Source organism: Rhipicephalus sanguineus, chromosome 8, assembly GCF_013339695.2.
Source record: "Rhipicephalus sanguineus isolate Rsan-2018 chromosome 8, BIME_Rsan_1.4, whole genome shotgun sequence".
Taxonomy (NCBI): domain Eukaryota; kingdom Metazoa; phylum Arthropoda; class Arachnida; order Ixodida; family Ixodidae; genus Rhipicephalus; species Rhipicephalus sanguineus.
The window spans coordinates 71,162,259-71,175,149 of NC_051183.1; the positions used below are offsets into that span (position 1 = coordinate 71,162,259).

The 12,891-nt window shown below is 44.7% G+C and overlaps 1 long non-coding RNA gene across 1 annotated transcript; it reads right to left on the reverse strand.

Moving 5' to 3' along the window:
• Nucleotides 1-1,959: 1,959 nt before the first annotated feature.
• LOC119403316 (uncharacterized) lies at nt 1,960-11,276 on the reverse strand. The gene is made up of 3 exons (XR_007417076.1): nt 11,110-11,276; nt 6,857-6,995; nt 1,960-2,105 (listed from the first exon to the last, which is right to left on the reverse strand). It is a non-coding gene; the product is annotated as an uncharacterized LOC119403316 (long non-coding RNA).
• Between the last annotated feature and the right edge of the window lie 1,615 nt (nt 11,277-12,891).

Here is a 12,891-nt window from a genome sequence, read left to right on the forward strand (position 1 = left end):
ATTTTTTTAGAAGGTTGGACACATTTCTTGAAACACCCTGTATATACGGTGCATGATGGCGGCGACGGCGACTGCAATAATAAACTCGCAGAAGCGATAGTGCACGTGTAACTGATAATAATGAATTTTCTTCTCTGCTGCGACTAGTGACGCGCATGGGAGGACATATTTCAGGGTTCTCCCATTGGCATGCTGTACCAATTTGTGAGTCAACGGTAGTTATTGTTGCACACTGCATTCTGTTATGTACGGCAATTCAGCAATGGGCTTAAAGTGTGCCTACTCACGACATATGTACAAACTCTCATCATCGATCTGTAACATGTGCATTACATTTTTGTTGTATTCACCATTTTAATTATATCTAAGAAACATGTTTCGCTTTTGTTTCTTTTGTATTTCGGGGGGCTCTTTTGGTTGACTCTTTAACTAGGTGCACAACAAAATTGGCATAGGTGCACGTCAGTGTTTTTTTTAATAAATGGGGTGTAATGTCTCAAAACTACGATAGGATTATGAGGGACGCCGTAGTGGAGGGCTTCGGAAATGACGACCATCTGGGGTCCTTTGACGTGCACCTAAATTTAAGTACACGGGCCTCAAACATTTTCGCCTCCATTGACAATGCAGCCGCCGTGGCCGGGATCTGATCCCGTGACCTTCGGCTCAGCAGTCGAGCGTCATAACCACTAGACCACCGTGGCGGGTTGTACACATCAGTGTATGAGGAACATTACTGACAGATTACGGCATCAATAACGTGACATGTCTGCCGCGTACGTCATAAAACAATGTACTCCGGTCACGTGTGGCGCATACCCGCATAGCACGTTCCTTGGTATGATGGTATGCGTCATAGGTGAAACCCAAGAACAGGGAAAATATACATTATAATTATATTAGGAATATAATAATAATTGTTGGTGTATTAGGTGCCAAAACTGCGATATTAATTGAACGCAGGCCATAGTGGAGGAGTGCGGATTAATTTCGGGGACCTCGGGTTGCTGAGTGTGGAACAAAATTTAAGCACAACAGCTGTTCTTTCGATTTCACCCATCCAAATATAACTGCGATGTCCCGGAGTCGAACCCGCATCCTCGTGCTCAGCAGCGTGACACCTTGTGTGTTAAGCTACCACAGCGGGTAAGACTATTCTGCAGTTTGCGTGGACTAAACAAGAGAATGACATATCGCTCGTTATAGCTCATTGTTTCAACGTAGGAGATAAACACTTCAGAACTTGCTGCAAGAACCCTCAGCCAGCCACTGTGCGAAGCATATTGCAAGCGCACGATTAGCGCACAACATATTAATCCACATCATAAGGCGGCGAAAGCCCGAAAATACGGCATAGGCAGCCCCTCGTTGACAGCTTCGCGCGAAATCTATTCTCACAATGCTTATGATCTGCATGTCTGTTTTTTTGTGTGCGTCTTCACTTCATTTTTAATGCTATCTTTCATACGGCTCTTCATACCACAACAACATATAAAACTCTGAAAAAGTACTGTTATTATTTGAATCATTTTTAATGACGTAGGAAAGTGTAGATTTCACATGGCTGTCACATTGTCTGATTTATTTGATGACATAAAGATACATGTTTAAAGCTTTAAAAAGTAAGAAAACATAAAAAATGGTGTGGGTTGTTCTTCCAGTGAAACATGCATTTACAAATTTCAGAGACTACACTGTGTTCTTTGTAGTTTTGCGAACATGTTTTAGTAGCTGTATTTCTAATTAACACAAGAGCAGCGCTTTTATTGTGATTTTATTGCTCCCGCATTCTCTAATTTAGGGTGTATGCTCGAAATATTGATAGTGCTCGCAGTAAATCTCAGCAATATTTACCAAATATTTTGCATTATTATGCGGAAACTTGCCCTTCAGCGCCTTCTTGGACGCAGTATAATTTACGTTACACTCTAATCATCACGGAATTATATAGATCAATGTGCTTACGGTATTCATAAAGATGCATATATAGACCAAAAGGTCGTTGTCCTCAAATCTCTTGTTGTGGATTGTGTCTGACACAACGTACACTTCAATGGTAACTTCGCCCGGCATTTTTGTGTCAGTGTAGCTTCTAGGTAAAATACCTGAAAGGGTGCAAGAACGGGATAGCACTTTTAACAGATGCTTTCTTTGAAAGGCAAATAAAGTGATGTCAGGGAAACCGCAAATAACTTCCATCAATCGACACCGCGAAGCAAATTGTAACTAACGAAAACGTAGTAGCCATGCAGAGTTGCTCGAAGTTTAAACAATTTTCGTTCACTACTTGTGACATGATAACTGTTCCAACTACTATACATAATATTAAAACTATAAGTAGTTGAACTTCGGGACCCGGTCAGTATGAAATAGGAAATATTTTCTGAGCGGATGACGACGCAGTTACCAAAGCTTCATTTGGTATTGCAGTGGATTTATCCGCTGTCGTAATAAAATTTTTAAGCAGAATACAAAGTGCTCATACGTCATTAAACTCCGTTGCGGTCTTTCTTTACAGGTACAGGGACATTCTTACCTGCACTTTGGGCAGGCTTGTGCAGAAGAGTGTCGCTACACGAAATTCTAGTTATAGCTACTGAGTGGTGTGCATTACTTTTGAATTTTTTTAAAATCTACTGATGAGCTTCGCTGTATCTAGGTAATTAAACATATTGCAATGTACCGCAACTACGTTAAGAGAGCACAGAAATGCTTACGCATTTAAAACACGGGTCATTAAGTGGCACGCAGCACCACATGGCGTTTTAATAGAAATTGGACAATTTTGCTCTTAACAAACATGTCCCCTGAACTTCTTCCGGTTTTTTCATTTGTCGCTGACGTAGTCGGTTGAGACCCCTGTCGCATTTGGCGGAGAAGAAAACGTATGGCGAGAAGCACGAATGTAGTGAAAGAAAAGCTCGCAGACTCTCAACACTTTTCTTCCTGTCTTTATCAAATATTTGTAATAAACGTCGCTTTAAGCTATACAAAATGACCCTATAGGGGATTAGTGTGTGGGAAAGAACCACATTAACATATGTAATGTAGTGTGGTAAAAGAGTAAAAGAACAACCAGGCGTCACACAGCGCGAATTCTGTAACAAGGCGTCACACAATGCGAATTGCGCAATAAGTGTTTGGTTAAATGCTTCCAACCCATTACAAAGGGCTCTGCCATAATTCTTCATCGTTATCGGCCAAAGCATGAACAAAGTGCACGTAATGCCTTACCTTACAGGTGTTTAGCGTGTACCGCGGTTTTCCGCAGAATAGCGAATTGCGTAGTGGCTGCTCTCTGTTTCTCACGTTACCGTTTGTTTTAAAGCGTGGTGGGAGAGTTCATTAACGACCGGGTGTCACACAGCGCTGGTCGTTCAAAGCTTCCAAACTATTACAAAGGGCTCAGCCATAATTCTTCATCATCATCAGCCGGCGCATCAACAAAGTGCGCATAACGCTTTACAGATGTGTAGCTGGTACCTCGCTTCTCCGCAGAATGACGAATAATGTGGTGGGTGCTTCCCAACTTCAAAAAATTATGATTTGTGGCGTAGTGGGTACGTTGCTAAAGTACTTGTATTAGTAGCCACAAGATAGTTTATAACGGGCTCTTGAAATGCCGCTCTTCCAGCTTTCGCTGTGACTGTGCCAGGCCTGCGCTTTCCGCGCAATGCTGGCGTTTTCCTGAGGATAATGGAGGCCGAAGCACCCATCGTGTTGAATTCCAAGAACTATAATTCCCATCTTTATTCCCGGAAAGCCACGGACCAAGGGCCGCCCATGGTGACAAGAAAGTCATTGCTTGATTTTATTTTTGAACGCGATTGCGTTAAAGAGCTCGCTTTGCATTAATTGCGGTGTCGGCGTGCGTTTCGGCGTCGTTGGTTGCGAGCGGAAAATCAGCGTTTTGGGGGACCGAAAAATTGGGAAAGATGGAAATAAAATAAATAAAAAAGAATCGCCAGTTCGAGTGAGAATCGAACGCAGGCTTCCCGCGTGACAAGCAGGTGGTCTGCCACAGAGCCACGCCATTGCCTCAAACTGCTTCGAAAAAAATCTCATGTAGTGAAAGGAGTCTCCTTAACGCATGTAACATTGTGTGACAGAAACGTAGAATCTAGCCAGGCGTCAAAACATGTGAATTGCGCAACGAGGGGATGTGTTAAAGCCCCACACACTACAAAGCATACAGACATATCTAACCATCGTCATTAACAAAACCATCAACAGTGTGAGGAGCTGAGTAGGTTCGCGTGTTCCCTTATGGAAGCGTAATGGGCCCTTCGTTGATTCGCAGAAGGAAGGCTTAAGGCCCAGTGGACGCTCCGCAACTGCACTTGGAGTACATTCTAGGATACATTGAAACCGAAAATGTTGCGCCTACAGTCGTTCGTTTCCTTACGGCATCGTTGAGGCATGCACTGAGAGACGAAGTCAGGCTTGCAATTGAGAAGGCTATGCGCGCGGGGCTTGAATACGCTATCGCGTTCTACTCTTGAAGGTGAAGATTGAACGTCATCCAAGTTGTTTTCTTTTTTCCATCTATTGTGAAGCACGTTGTGTTTTAGACTCCTCAAAAACGAAAGAAAAGAGGGGAAGAGGGGGCGCTACGGTGAGACTATGCACCACTCCCTCCCCTAATAGAAAACTCTTTGCAAGACTATGATGCTCTTTCTCTTAGAGCTGCCGGCGCCTGCTGCGAAACCATAGATGCCATGCTACTGGCCAGTAGCCGATATGAATCAATAGCAGCGTTTGCCTCTAATGTGCTAACTGCCACGGGGTACCGCCACTTGCCGGCGCTGAGCTCCATAATTTGCTAGGATTACATGGTAGCAACGCTAGCGCCCACACCAATAACAGCGGGAGTGCCTCTAATGTGCTTCCTGCCATGGGGTACAGCCGCTTGCCGGCGCTGAGCTTCATAGTTTGCTAGCATTACATCCCTACTGAAACGTTCCGTATGCCATTCCAATAATTCCATATGTTTCCATACGGAATCCATATGTTTTCCGCATTTTTTCCATATATTTTTCATATCTTTCCGTAAGATTCTTACGGAAACATACGGAATTATTGGAATGGCATACGGAACGTTTCAGTAGGGATGGTAGCCACGCCAGCGCCCACACCAATAACAGCGGGAGTGCCTCTAATGTGCTTCCTGCCACGGGGTACCGCCGCTTGCCGGCGCTGAGCTCCATAGTTTGCTTGCATTACATAGTAGCCACGCTAGCGGCCACACCAATAACAGCGGGAGTGCCTCTAATGTGCTTTCTGCCATGGGGTACAGCCGCTTGCCGGCGCTGAGCTCCATAGTTAGCTAGCATTACATAGTAGCCACGCTAGCGGCCACACCAATAACAGCGGGAGGGCCTCTAATGTGCTTCCTGCCATGGGGTAGAGCCGCTTGCCGGCGCTGAGCTCTATGTTTGCTAGCATCACATAGTAGCCACGCTAGCGCCCACGCAAATAACAGCGGTGGAGCCTCTAATGTGCTTCCTGCCATGGGGTACCGCCGCTTGCCGGCACTGAGCTCCATAGTTAGCTAGCATTACATGGTAGCCACGCTTGTGCCCACACCAATAACAGCGGGAGTACCTCTAATGTGCTTCCTGCCATGGGGTACCTCCGCTTGCCGGCACTAGGCTCCATAGTCAGCTAGCATTACATGGTAGCCACGCTAGTGCCCACACCAATAACAGTGGGAGTACCTCTAATGTGCTTCCTGCCATGGGGTACCGCTGCTTGCCGGCGCTGAGCTCCATGTTTGCTTGCATTACATAGTAGCCACGCTAGCGGCCACACCAATAACAGCGGGAGTGCCTCTAATGTGCTTCCTGCCATGGGGTACAGCCGCTTGCCGGCGCTGAGCTCCATAGTTAGCTAGCATTACATAGTAGCCACGCTAGCGGCCACACCAATAACAGCGGGAGGGCCTCTAATGTGCTTCCTGCCATGGGGTACAGCCGCTTGCCGGCGCTGAGCTCTATGTTTGCTAGCATCACATAGTAGCCACGCTAGCGCCCACGCAAATAACAGCGGTGGAGCCTCTAATGTGCTTCCTGCCATGGGGTACCGCCGCTTGCCGGCACTGAGCTCCATAGTTAGCTAGCATTACATGGTAGCCACGCTTGTGCCCACACCAATAACAGCGGGAGTACATCTAATGTGCTTCCTGCCATGGGGTACCTCCGCTTGCCGGCAATAGGCTCCATAGTCAGCTAGCATTACATGGTAGCCACGCTAGTGCCCACACCAATAACAGTGGGAGTACCTCTAATGTGCTTCCTGCCATGGGGTACCGCTGCTTGCCGGCGCTGAGCTCCATGTTTGCTAGCATTACATGGTAGCCACGCTAGCGTCCACACCAATAATAGCGGTGGAGGCTCTAATGTGCTTCCCGCCATGGGGTACCACCGCTTGCCCGCGCTCAGATCCATAGTTTGCTAGCATGTTGCTAACTTTCTTCCATGAAGGAAGAAAGCGCTTAAAGCGTGCGACTAGTCCCTTGAATTCCGCTAGTTCAAGACGAATTCGAGAAGTTCTTGTGGCAATCGACTCTTGAGGCAATAAACTCGGATTCTGAGGTCTTTCGTTGATGACTTGGAAAAATGGTTCAGGGCACCTTTAAATGGTACCAGTGTTCTCTTTAGCGCAGTAGTTAGGAACCGCGGTGAACATACCCAAATACCCAAACGCGCATTATGCTCGTTTGGGTATGCTAAGATACGCAAACGCGCATTATGCTCGTTTTACGCAAGATCTCCAACAGGTATACTTGCGCAAACACTGGTTTCGTCCATGTATTACAAAACCTAAAGAAGCACTCAGCTTAGACAAGGATTTGTACCTTGCACTTTTTCCTTAGTTATCCGCTCTAGGTCAAGAGCTTGCTGGATCCTTTGTACAGTATGTGGTAGCCCTCCCGAAACACGTTTGGGTTCAAAAAAAGCGGGCTGTATTCTTTCACCTGGGTTCAGCAATCCGATCTGCGTGTCATCAAAACAAACAAAAAGTACATTGTTAATATTTGGCAAATATAGCAGTCTGCACATATTTAAAGCTTTGTTTTTGTAATGTCACTGTTACAATTCTAATGTCATATCTGTGCAATCATGCACCTTTAATCAAACTTGCTTCTTTAATAGTGGTTGGCGTGCAATTTCCTGGATATTGAGCTACGCACGACGCTTTATGTACATTGATGCTTAAATGATATCGCAATGATTCAAAGTTAGTATTAATAACAGGGAAATTTTATATGCGCTGACTATTGATTCATTGCATGAAAATGCAATAAAAACAACAGTTCATTGTTAACTTTTGTTTTACTTCCAAAGATTCACAATCTCAAGCATTTTCCTACGTTTAAGAAAAATGGGCGTACCTTTAAATTAAGTGGCAATTATTGTCTAAAAGGGCAGGTGATAGACCTGCACATTGAACATTGGTGCGCATTTATATCCTGTGCACATTGCACCTGCGCTGCGGCAATACTGCGTAATAAATGTAAAGCCTATCCCTCCCAATCCGCCTGTGTAGAGCAATGAACCGGACCCTTTTATGTTTAAGTTCTCTGCCTTTTGGCTTTCTCTTTCTTTTTTTTTCCTTCGTAGTCTGATACATTACCAAGACAGGACATCTTCACTTTTGACCCGTTTGATTTCACAAAACTGACATCTGTATTTTCAAAGCGCATGTAGTTAACTTTCTTTGATAACAAAGACAGCAATATCCTTAATTGTGTCATGCGAGCCTGTTTGGGTAACATCGGCACGTGCAGCAAATGAGCAGAACAAGTATGGACAAAATCTGTTAATGAGGACCTGACTTTTTAGACGTAGGTGGCTCTTACAGCTATCGTAGGGTCTACTTGAGACTTGATGACACAAACCGCGAAGAATGCAAGGTTCGGCAGCATTGAGTTTGTACCAATCACCTATCCATCTCTCCCACTTCCTAATACTTGGCATGTCTGCAGATTGGTGCAGAGCATGGCAAATATATTCATGGCTCATGGCTGATCGGTGAAGAATACTTAACACTAATCTCCTCAGATTAGCCTTTGTTCATCTGCGAATATCTAGCGGTTTCTTAGAGCATGTCTTTTCGTGAGCCGCTATGTGCTCACTTTCTTGCTGTTGTCTCTCTGAGTTAAAATGCAATGTGTTTAAAATAACTGTTTGAAACATAAAGGTGGCAAATATATAATAATAATAATAATAATATCTCGGGTTTAACGTCCCAAAACCAAGATATGATTTTTAGAGACGCCGTAGTGGAGGGCTCCGGAAATTTCGACCACCTGGGGATCTTTAACGTGCACCTAAATCTAAGTACACGGGCCTCAAACATTTTCGCCTCCACCGAAAATGCAGCCGCCGCGGCCGGGATTCCATCCCGCGACCTGCGGGTCAGCAGTCGAGCGCCATAACCACTAGACCACCGTGGCGGGGCGGCAAATATATATTCGGCTTTGCTGACTATATACAGTGAACATATAATACATACCCAAAACACAACTCTTCTAAATGCTCGTTTTTAAAACAATACGAAGTTCATAAAAATGCATGAACATTGTGTGTTCCTCTTAGCACTTGTGGAATAAACGAATAGAACGGTAAGAATGGAACAGTAGGCAATACGTTCAACACAATTCTTAAAAATTACAACGCATCTGAATTATTTTATTTAAAAAAATTCGCGCTCTTACCACTTTAACACCATAAGAAGTCTTCGTGAGGGACACCGTAGCCATATTTTGTTCGTCTTCGAACAATGATGCTTGGATTTCAGACCCATTTACCTGCAAGGAAAACACTGAAATTTCACAATTTCTGTGGAGCGTGCAGAACCTTTCGCCATTAGTAACTGCTAATACACTGATGAAGTGTACACTGATGAAGTTCCTCCGAGTCTGTCTGCGTTTTGCGGCTAGGGTACAAGATCACCCACTTGCTTCAGTCAGCACTTCTGAGTGCGGATGTTACTCCCCCTGCCGTATGAAAAGCTTTCGATATTGACAGGGCGCCCATGGCACCTTCCTTCCTGGACTATAGTCACGACAGTGTCGGGTTTCAAGAGGAAGATAAATACACGTGGGTCAGCGTTGACACACTTCGCTCTCGAACACATTAGCACCAAGTATAGAAACCGTCGTCACGTTTATACAGGTGGGCCTGTCACAGATGGATCATCTGCTGTAGGTGTGTGGACACCATCGGCGAATGTCACGATCGCAGCCACTCTTAGTCACCGTACTTCCGCCGCTGCCACTGAGCTGGCTGCACTGCGGATGGTGCTTGCATATATGAAAGATGAGAGACCCCACTCTTGGGTGATATTCTCCGACTCACCAGCCGCACTGCAGTCCCTGAAATCACCACGTACGCAAGATCAAGTAGTCCTGGACATCAGGCGCCTAGGCAGTAATGCATATGAACAACACCACGATGTGGTACTGCAGTGGCTACCAGCTCACTGCGGCATAGAAGGGAATGTTCTGGCTGTCTCCGCTGCCAGAGCTTCACATGACGAGGTATCTAAGAAACTCGACATTCATTTTTCAAGAAAAGACGCAGATACTTTGGTATCTGGGTTCGCGCGGTATCTGGAGCGAACAATACAGTGCGATCAAAATAACCAGTACGGAACTCTGCACAGAATAGACCCGACGTGCAGCTTTTATATGCCACAGGGGCTAACCAGACAAGATGAAAAGTGCATTCACCGACTGAAACTCGACGTTGCCTTACGAAATACTTCAAGCACAAGATCAGGCAGTCGGACTCGCCCACGTGCACCACATGCAACACTCGAGAAGACTTAAAGCACGTACGCTGCGACAGCACTTCATTTGCCACGCGGCTCCAGCTTGGTGCTGTGGCACCTTCTCGGCCCTTCGCAAGACAGTGGTTATGCGATGCGCAACACAAAAGCGCTGTTGGTGTTCTTGAGGAACACTCGACTTAACCAAAGTTTATGAAGTACTATTTTGTGTAGGTATGTGCGTTTGCCGCTGTATGTACTATTTGTGTGCATATGTGATCATTTTATATATCGTAGTCATTACCCGACAGCTGGAGTGGAAAGCCAGGCGACAAGGCAGGCTAACCTCTCTGGGAATTCCATTAAATACTATTATCTCTCTCTCTTGTATATTTGTTGAAGTGCCACGGCACTTTGAAATTCACTACGCGAGTTTCCCGCGGGGACTCGTGCAGTGAATAAGTATTTCGAAAGGATGATCATTTCGCGGTGGTTAACTGCTTCCGCAGCAAAGCTATGGAAGCGTTTTCCCTTTTTTCCCTAAAGACAGCATGGTAAGTACAAATACTCGTTTTCCTCCTGAATATAGCATTTATATTACTTATTCTCGTTTGTTGAAATCAAACTAGTAATCTAAACACCATGTAGCATGCCAAAGGGCAGTGTTTAATATTTTCTTGCATTCAACAACGCAGTTAATGCGTTAGCCTGAATTGAACGGTAGGCATAGTTCAATGTATGAATGAGGGTGTTATTTCTTCTAGACAAAACTGTACGCGCTTTTAGTGCCAGCGGCACAACTTTGAAATTGTCCAGTAGCTATATATCTGGGTATTCTTTATTGCGCGACATCACTTGTGGCGTACTGGGTAGCGCCAGCTTGTTGACACCGCCTATGTTAGCATACCATAAAAGACCCACAACACACAACACAATACTGTAGCCTGTGCCACCTGTTTTAGTGATTACTCCTTGGGGAGGAAAAGCTCATTTTTAAATGGAGCTGTGGAGGAGTTTGTCAGCACTATTTCTATAGAGAGGACATCCGGCGACTTACTTGTTACCAATCGGAAACGTTATGTCTACTGGAACAAAAAAATGCCTCCACAGATATCTGAATAAACGTTTCTAAAACATTTTACTTGCCCCTAACATACTTTGACGACATCTTCCTTACGTGATTTTTGTCGGCAATGCGCAACTCTTGTGTCTCTTGTTTAGTTTTCCCGTGGGACTACTAGGAGCTCCACAGAACTTATGTACAATTCTCGCTAAAGCCTACGTTGTCGGCATACTATTCAAAAACACTCTTGTTTAACACAAAGATTTGCTTACAGTTTGGTCAATGATAGTGCCGTTGACAGAGCTTCTAAGTCGAAGTGCTTCCGTCGCAACTGAAATCTTGTTAAGAGAAAGTGACAGCCCACGGCGAATGCGCAGTACCAGAGATCCATCCCCACTACGTTCTTCAATGATTTTAGGGTAGACTGTTTCTGTGTGGTACTTTCCTGAAAAACGTTGAATACATCAGTAGAGTGGGATTATCTCGTGGTCCATTTTAAAACTAGTACCTTGCAAATACATGACTTAGAGGACAAGTAACATCTACGACTAAGCGCTAAGGTAATAAAGGAAATGGCTGTTCGCTTATAACTTCGTTGTCTATGTATATTGCCATGTGTGCCTAACTTAGACTTTTTTATACAATGTAGCAATTACGTCTATAGTGATCAAAATCTTGAACTTCGGGGGCTATGGCTGTAGAGAAAAACAGTTCTGAATTAGAGTATATATGCACGACTACAATTTTTTATGTTACGTTTCGTAGTTATGAACACGTTCAGTGTCAAAAAGAGCTCATCGTTATTGCGTTAAGAACAGCCCAGAAACAGTTTCAACACAGCTGGCCAGAAACCGCGAATAAGGGCTAGATGAATAGTATTGTGGCGACGACGTAAGCTTTGTGAGTAAATTAATAAATGAACATAAGCACGAATGTCCCAACGACGGCATTGGAACAGGGGGCATCTACTGCCAAAGCAAAATGCTCTAAACTGTACGTCAGAGGCGCAATCCATATAAGGCGGAATAGATCACCTTTAAGAATGCCCCGCGTGCAAGCGAGTGCCTTCAGACGCTTTGTGAATATTTCCTAACACTGACGGTTTTCATCTTGTAAACCAGTAAATTCAGATGCTTGGCACGCTTTCACAAGGCTGAAGGTCTGCCGGCGGTCTGATCTAGTGCATACCCCATAAAAGGTCCGAGGCTTGCACGACCACTGGCGGTGCTCTTGATCGCCCTTATAGAATACAGTTTCTTCACCCCACCGCTGTCTTGTCACTCTATGTCATGCTTATGCATTCATATCGCATTTTCCCGCAAAATTAACAGATACTTTTTCAAACAGCTTCTTGCTTCCTAAGAGTAAGGCTCAGGAAAAGCTGGGATGGCCTGGTTTCTGGTATTTGTGTGGTGTCAAAATAACTTCATGCGATGTGATTTTGTGCTGCACTTACGGCTTGCAGTGGGATGTGAGCTTTAACTATGTAAAAAGCCTTAATATAAATGCAACAAAAGGTTTCCCTCTCAGGTACCTCAAGATGTTGTATAGCAAGAAAAACGTCACGAAAATTGAGCTCTTTTGTACACTACTTCCAGTTTCATATTCTGACTTGGACATTGGCTATGTCCCGGGTGAGCATTGCGTCACCAGCGTATTTTTATCCAGGGCATGCTCTGTTTGAACGGAATAATATCGTTACTGTGTAGTTATTTTTCACCGAAATCAGTTTGGCGCTCTCAAATATATAGTCCCAGTACTTCCGACTCCCGGGCACGAAAATGCGCGGGGCACGATTGCCACGGCAAGTGGTAATCTCTGCCCTGTTATTGCATAATTCTCCTAATCTCGTGAATCAATGTGAAGGCCGTAAAGACGTGGAAAGCCTGAAGCTCTTACTAAGACCCCATCTTCTCATGCTAAGCAAGAATTCACCATTTTCGAGAGTCTCATGTTGAGGGCACTTTTGTCCACGATAACAGGTTATGATGTTTTGTCGCATGTAAATCCAGCCCTTCTCATGTGCACTGTGAAGGCAGTATAATTGAAGCATC